At 33.0% G+C, this 8,210-nt stretch overlaps 1 long non-coding RNA gene across 1 annotated transcript; it reads right to left on the bottom strand.

The window, feature by feature from the left end:
• Window positions 1–1,153: 1,153 nt before the first annotated feature.
• LOC128283793 (uncharacterized) lies at window positions 1,154–3,115 on the bottom strand. The gene is made up of 2 exons (XR_008274203.1): window positions 3,061–3,115; window positions 1,154–1,403 (listed from the first exon to the last, which is right to left on the bottom strand). It is a non-coding gene; the product is annotated as an uncharacterized LOC128283793 (long non-coding RNA).
• Window positions 3,116–8,210: the final 5,095 nt, after the last annotated feature.

Below are 8,210 nucleotides of genomic sequence, written 5' to 3'. Positions count from 1 at the left end.
TCATTCATACCATGAAGACATATTTCTCAAAAATAAGCTTATACCATGCCTGAATATACACAAACATTAACATCATTAACAAGCCATTCTCGCATGGCTACATATACAAATCAAAATGAACCACATTGAATTTAGCCTATACATGCCACATAACCAAAAACTTAAAGCCTTTAATTACCGAAGTGATAACTAGATAGTGTGATGTGGTCTCCAACGACTTCCAACTCGAGCAAGTCTCTGAAACTCTATGAACATAGGAAAAACACACAGAGTAAGCTTAGAAAGCTTAGTAAGTCATAAGCAAATAAATCATTTCAATGATATTTACAAATCATTATCATTAAACCAAATTTAACAAACATCAATCACTTATACAATCTTGTACTCGTAAATTCATATAACCACATTAAGTAGCTTCTCTTATCTTATTTATCCATGAATATATATATATATCACGTTTTCACATTCGAAAGACAACCGTTAACTCAATCATATAAATCAAGTTTGCACATAATCATTACATGAATAACCAAAACATGTAATGGTTCACTAACCACTTCATATTTAACTTATCTATTTGGCTACATTTCAATTTCATATATATATAGCACATATTCACATTTCATTTTCCTATAAATCACATATTATCTTACACATATATATTACTTTCCATTTCCCAAAACCATGTTTCTCATTTCATAATTCCCATGCTCAAAATATAGGACCGCAATTCGTATAACAAACATATATGTATCACACCATTTATTTATACATTCACATCATTTGATGTCAAATATTTCACATATTATCACTTGAAACATAATCACCTTTCATTTCTGAATTTCATAATCGAAACACACGTACCTGAATTATATATCCATAGATCATAATCATATTCACTTTCATTACTCAATTTCATAAACATTGCAACATACCTGAATCGGATGCACATTTATATATTCATTTACTTCTCAGAATACCAGTTGAAACATTCGAAAACAAAGAGGATACTCGGATATCTCTGGAAGCTCGTACAATTAAATTTTAAGTCACATACTTTCATATAATGACAGACATCGACCGAATAGGTCATGCTCTTATTCGTAGATATAGTAATCATTCACACATATATATCATTGTTTGATACTAATAATTCACCTTAAAAATCAATTCACATGCGAGTGCATAATACGTACCTGACTATCATAATGTATCATACATAATCAATAGTAGTTTACCTCGAACTTTCGAATTCATAATCTTACTTGAATCACCGGCGTTAAGCCTGCTAGGTTAAAACCCGAATCCAGTCACCAGCACAAAACCTGCAGGACTTTAAGCTCGAATATAATACCAGCACTAAGCCTGCGGGATTTAACCCGGATATAATACCAGCACGAAGCCTGCAGGATAAAACCCAGATATAATACCGGCACAAAGCCTGCGGGATATACCCGGATATAATACCAGCACGAAGCCTGCGGGATAAACCCGGATATAATACCAGCACGAAGCCTGCGGGATAAAACCTAGATATAATACCAGCACGAAACCTGCGGGATAAAACCCGGATATAATACAAGCACGAAGCCTGCGGGATAAAACCCAGATATAATACCAGCACGAACCCTGCGAGATTTAACCCAGATATACATCAAATATCATGCATATTTAATCATATATTAATACATCTCATTCAACATATCACATTAGTAGTCATTTTCTATATTCGGATACAAGCTCCATATGAACATCATCATTTACATTTCGGTTCAAAAGTCATACATAAATATCACATATCCATTCCACCATTCAAGCTTAACCCATAGTGACCATTCAACTATATGTCATATACATAAATTATTTATCACACAACTTAATTCAAGTAGAACCAAAAGGTCACAATCCATCTAATGTATACATATCAAGGCATCATCAATTATATACTAAAGGTGACTACTTAAAACTTACCACAGACGAAGACGAACGAGCAGGAATGACTATTTGAAAAATTTAGATTTTTTTCTTCCAATCTAATTTCGATTTCCTCTTTTCTTGATCTAAATTAATATAAATTAAACTTATTTAATCTCACATATACTCAAATTAAGCCCAAAAACACATAAAAGGGCAATTTGCACATTAGCCCTAATATTTCACATTTTCACAAATTAGTCCCTATTTCCAAATAGCACAAAATACACAAAATCTCATCAAACTCGTGTTAGACCGAATTTACCTTAGGCCTTAGTAGCCCATTTATTCAATTTATTTCACACTCGGAACAAATTCTCCAAAGCTCAATTCAATTCGGTAACATATATATATATTTACAACTTGATTCAACACATCTAATGCACATACATTGATACATCCAAACATGAAATATTAGCAACCACTACTGAATGGTCAAGTTATTATTCCACACAGATTATTAGACAAAAATATACAAGTACATACAAGCATTACCAAATGACCGAATCTCCATTGTATTTAAAAATAATTCATGCACCACTCATTTAACTATTAATAGTCATTTACTAAGTACCAATGCCGAATAGAAATATGTCAAGTTCACATGCTATGAATCATGCTAAAATGTCATTTTCAAAACCAAATTGTTTTTCATCTATTCGGCTAGCAAATTATATAAAAAAAATATTTTATACCAATTTCATAACCAAATAATCATATTAACTAAACACCTTAAACTTAATTTAATAATTAACAAATCAACTATAATTCATGAATATTCTTGTCTTCATAAATGCACCAATAAATCCAATTATACAAGCAATGATTTATTCATCACTTAGCTTATCCAATTAAGCCACAACCGAAAACACATTCATCAACCGAATCATTATTTAACCAAAACATGAAAAATCTATTAATACATATTTATTTTTCATCATTAAACACAAAAATCATCAAACTTTCAACAATGGTAAAACACAAAATCAACATAAATTCCGAAAGTTGAAGCATGGGTTTACTAGCATTTGAAGCAACGATCTCAAAAATATAAAAATTATCAAAAACCGAGTCAAAATCACTTACTAATTAAAGCTTGAAGTTGCCGAACCCTAATGGCCTCCATGAACCTTTTTCTTTTCTCATTTTAGGTTGAAAGAACCATGAAAGATGATAATTTAACTTTTATTTTATTAATATATTAACATATATTCATAAATTACTCAAATAACCTTATTCCAAATTCAATATTTCAATAATGCCAAACCAACATTTCCACTAACTAATTAATGGTCCATTTATAACATGAGAACCCTAACTTTTAAGTTCCATAGCTTTTAGACACTTTTAACTTATAGCATGCTACTTTTACACTTAACGCAATTAAGTCCTTTTATAAAATTGAGCTCACAAAAGATAAAATTTTCACACGAAAATTTCACACATATTAACTCACATACTGTAAACACCAAGAATAATACTAAAATATTTTTTTGACTCGAATTTGTGGTCCCAAAACCACTATTTCGATTAAGGTCTAAACTGGGCTGTTACACATATTGTAGTAAATATGTAAATATTTTCTATTTATTTGAACGATGAATAAATAAACAAAGTTAAGTTCACATTTCACTATTATGTCTTTTATATTTATGTCTTATATATTTTGCATGCATAGCGAAATTGTGACAAGCAAATATTAGCTCATTGATTACCTAAAGTTCAAACTGAAGATAAATGACATTGTAAAGAATGTTTACATTACGAGAAAGATGACTTACATAAGTACATAATCTAAACGAGTTTGTAATCTCATAAAAGAATCAAAGTGAGCATTTGATTCAGATACTGAGAAGGATTATTATGTCGTCTACAAATCCAATTGTGGAGATGGCTAGTCTTGGCTATTGGAGTAGTTGACTCCACGAGTAGAGATATAGATTTATTAATTGGTAGAATGATACATTGGACTAGACCAAAGATGAATTAATTCTGAATCCATTTATGAATTAATACACTTGTGACATTCATAGTGTGATTTGCCAAAACCCTTAATTAGTTACTAACCATGCGTATACAACTCACGTGCTTTGATGTAAGTGGAGGCTTATGCTCTAAAGATAATCGATCCCATAGCCAGTATGTTGGATACATGACTTGTGTATGGCATGGCTTTACTAGCAACAGTGGAATTCATAGCTCAACTAAAGAGTTAATGGTATCCTCTTACTAGCATTGTGTGGATTGATAAATATGGAACGTGGCCACATGTTGCTTGTTCTCAAATGAGCAATTTATCACAGTAACTTCTTGAAAGTGATTATATTAATCATTAAGAACGCACAATGGTGACAATGAGATAAAACAAAGTTGTATTGAGTGAACGGATTTAGCTCAAAAGAATCAAGTATATCATATGAAGGTAACACAGACATGACATGGTCATTGGATAAAGCTGTTGGATGAATTGGTTTTGTAAAGATTATACAATAAGAAGTTATCAATCATGGTACTTTTTGTAGACTAACTCCATGATTAAGTAATTGCGAATTATCAGAACGATCCTTCTGGATATAATTGCAATCACTAGAGCCTAATTGGATATGTTCGATTGGTCCCTCCAGTAGCTTAACAAAAGCTCGATCGGACTACATTTGAATTAGAAGAAAATTCTACGACTTTGGGAATAATTTAACTGAGTTGATTTATTCGAAATGGAATTAAATTAGGTGGTTGTGAGAATTTTCAACTATAGAATTTGATTAAGGAATTTTCTTGAAAAATTAATTTGGAAACTCTAAATGATTTTTGGAAAAAAAATAATTTTGATAAATTAAAATTAAGTTAATCAAATCAATTAAAATTAGTATGGTATTTTTGGAAGTTAATTTTCAAGTCAAACAATTGGATCGTAAAATTGGGATCGGGAGTCCAAAATCGAGAATAAAACCCAAAAACTAGTCGAACCAAGCCCGATATGTGAAACCAAGCTAATGATCCAACCAGTAGCTACACCGGACAGGTCGAGTCATCATTAACCTGGACCGAAATCACTTGGGGTGTTGCACCTACACCACCAAACACAGCGGTGTCTATGGCTGCGACGGTGAAGTCTTGGTGGCCGGTAGTGGTTCGTCATCTGTGGTTGAGCAGTGGAAGAGTTACACTCCTACTAGAATTCTACTGGAGATTTTGATCCCAGATTAATTATTCTAAAAATAATAATAGTTTAATATTTTAATATTAAAATTAATTTAATACTTATTGTGACAGCCCCAAATTGACCCTAGTCGGGAAGTGGTTTCGAGACCACAAAACCGAGTCATAAAATTTATTTAAAATTTTATTTGCATATCTTATATGTGTGATAGTACTTGTATAAAAATTTGATGTTTTAATTTTATAGGAGGAATGTGAATTTTGCTTGAAAGGATTTAGTTGAGAGACTTAGAGAATTATGATAGGTAAATGAGTAAGGACCAAATAGTATTAAAATAGGAAAGATTGGATTTGCATGTCAAAATGCCCAATCCATGTTAAGTGGCCGGCCAAGCAAGGCTTCATCCCACCAAGTTATGTTGTTTATCATTTTATATTGGCAAGTAAAATTAAAATAGATGAGAAATAGAGATTAATAAAAGAGATAATGGAAGAGGAGTGTTCATCTTCTTCTCCATCTTGCCAAAACCGAAACTAAGGGAAGGAAATAGAGAGGTCTTCATTTATGAAGTTCGGCAACCCTTTTGCTAGTTGGAGGTGAGTCTTGAAGTGTTGTTTAAACCTTTGTTTATACATGTTTATCCAATTGTTGCATACATTTTTAACAATGTCAAGAAACTCAAGACTACTATGGAGATTTGGAGCACTAAGCCGTACATCAAGAGTTAGGGGTAGAGGTTGTTTTCATGTTATATGGCATAAGTAGAGGTTGAAATGAGGTTGGAATTGTGAAATCATTAGTTGGGTAGCAAATGGTGCATTCGCCACATGGGGTAAAATGGGATGTTCATCTTATTTGTTGTTTCATTCTCATGAGAAATGGGTCAAGTGTTCATGAGATAAAATTTTGTGATTTGATGAGTTAAAGGTGATAGCATAGTTGATATATATATATATATATACATATTCGACCATCAATAAGGAGCATATGTGATGTCGAGTTGAGCTTGGTCATTCGCCATAGATGCATATATATGTAAGCCCATTCGTAATATTACCTTAGGATTACGTATACATATAACCGACTGAAAATGAGAAATTAACAAGGGTGATTGCGAATGCCCAAGTATGGATATGCATGTGTGATTGGACTACTGATAGTATGGTGATTGCATAAGGTTATTAGCGAATAGCTCAAAAGCATAAAGTAGAAATATATGAATTTGTCATGTGTCTCCTATGCTATGAAATTATTAATATTTTGATATAAATATTTAGCAAGACAGTTAAACTAGTTAACTTATTGATTTAGCACAAGAAGTTAAAGGGGGAGAATCAAGCAAAGGCAAGGGAAAGAGCATCGAGTAGTTGAGTTGGAACCGTTTTACCTAACACAAGGTAAGTCATTAAGCATATATTTGTTATTGATTAAATGATCGTAATATCTATGCAATTGTGTTTAATGAGATGAAATATATACGAATGTATGTGTATGAAAAGATGATATTGATGAATGTAAAAGAGATAGTGAAAAGTGTAGAAAATTTGCTTTCGGCACTAAGTGTGCGGGCAATAAGTGTGTACGGTGACGAGAATGGCACTAAGTGTGCAAGCTGGAAATATATGGCACTAAGTGTACGAGCTCAAATTATATAGCACTATGTGTGCGAGCTGATTTTATAGCACTAAGTGTGCGAATTTGATTATATAGCACTATGTGTGCGAGCTGATTTTATAGCACTAAGTGTGCGGATTCACTATATGCTCTTGCATTACAATTGGCACTGAGTGTGCGACATTATCGAGTTAATCCCGGACAGCGGATCGGGTAAGTACCTTGAGCTCATGACGAATAGGCAATATGCTCATGCTCGGGGTTGAGCTTGGTAAGCTTTAAATCTATGTGATGATTGCAATTGTATGATTATGGTGAAAATGAGTTGGTGTGTGAAAATGCCTCAAATATCTTATTGTACGGAATATGAAATGTGGATGTATGACTTGGTATGAGATTGAGCCGAAAGGTCTGAGGAATTATGGTATAGTTTTGATATGGATGGAGTACCTAGCGTCGTTTATCGTTTCATGTTGTGATAATTTTATTAATGGATGGTTGATGAATGCTTATGACTTACTGAGTTATAAACTCACTTGGTGTTTTCTTGTCACCCATTTTAGGTCTCTTGGACTCGTATCGTTTGCGTGTTCGGAACCGTCGTTGAAGTCATCACACGGCTGGAAATCTTTTGGTATTGTCTTCGTAGTTAAACTAGGAGAACATTTGGCATGTATAGGCTATTTTGTTTTGTTGAATTGTGGGTTGTAAACTTTAAGCCATGCGAAAATGGCCTATGTGGTCGGTTGAGTGTGATCCTAAAACCTATAGTCACGAGCCTTAGAAACCTTAATTTTGATAAGGTGGCCATAGTTGTATTATGTATGATGAAATAGTTGGCCATGGAAGAATTATGAAATAGTCATTGTTTGCTTCAGTAACAGATGCTGCCAGCAGTAGTGAGGTGAGATGGAAAAATCACTAAAAATAGTATAAGTAGAATTAAATAGTGAATAAATTATGAAATTTAACCTTGATGAATCTATTTTCATATGGACGAAACGAAACGACCATATGAGTCGTATTTTAAGAGATATTTGAGATTTTGTGAGACAGGGCCAGAACAGTTTCTGGATCCTCTGTTTCGAATTTGAAAATTTACTATAAATTGTCCAGAAACAATTAGGAGTCATGCCTTATATGCATAGATTCCCCTTTGAGTCTAGTTTCATTAGAAACAAACGGCATGATCATTGGATCTCTGTACGAGATGATATCCAGGTCGTAATGCGCAAAGGTCAGTGTAGTCGAACTCTGAAACAGGGGTGACTTTAACTAATAAACTGTACTAATTGGCTTGACCAAAAATTCTATAAAAAAATGTGTAGATGGGATTATGAGTCTAGTTTCAGAGAAAATTGACAGAACTGATTTTCGAGTTCTGGAACTCGAGATATGACTTTTAAGGTGACAGTGACGCAGTTAACTAGCCTGCCTGGAACAGAAATCAAATATTTCAGAG

The sequence above is a fragment of the Gossypium arboreum genome, chromosome 11 (assembly GCF_025698485.1).
Source record: "Gossypium arboreum isolate Shixiya-1 chromosome 11, ASM2569848v2, whole genome shotgun sequence".
Taxonomy (NCBI): Eukaryota; Viridiplantae; Streptophyta; class Magnoliopsida; order Malvales; family Malvaceae; genus Gossypium; species Gossypium arboreum.
The sequence above is the reverse complement of the archived record's forward strand: the minus strand, read 5'-3'. Positions and strand labels throughout refer to the sequence as shown.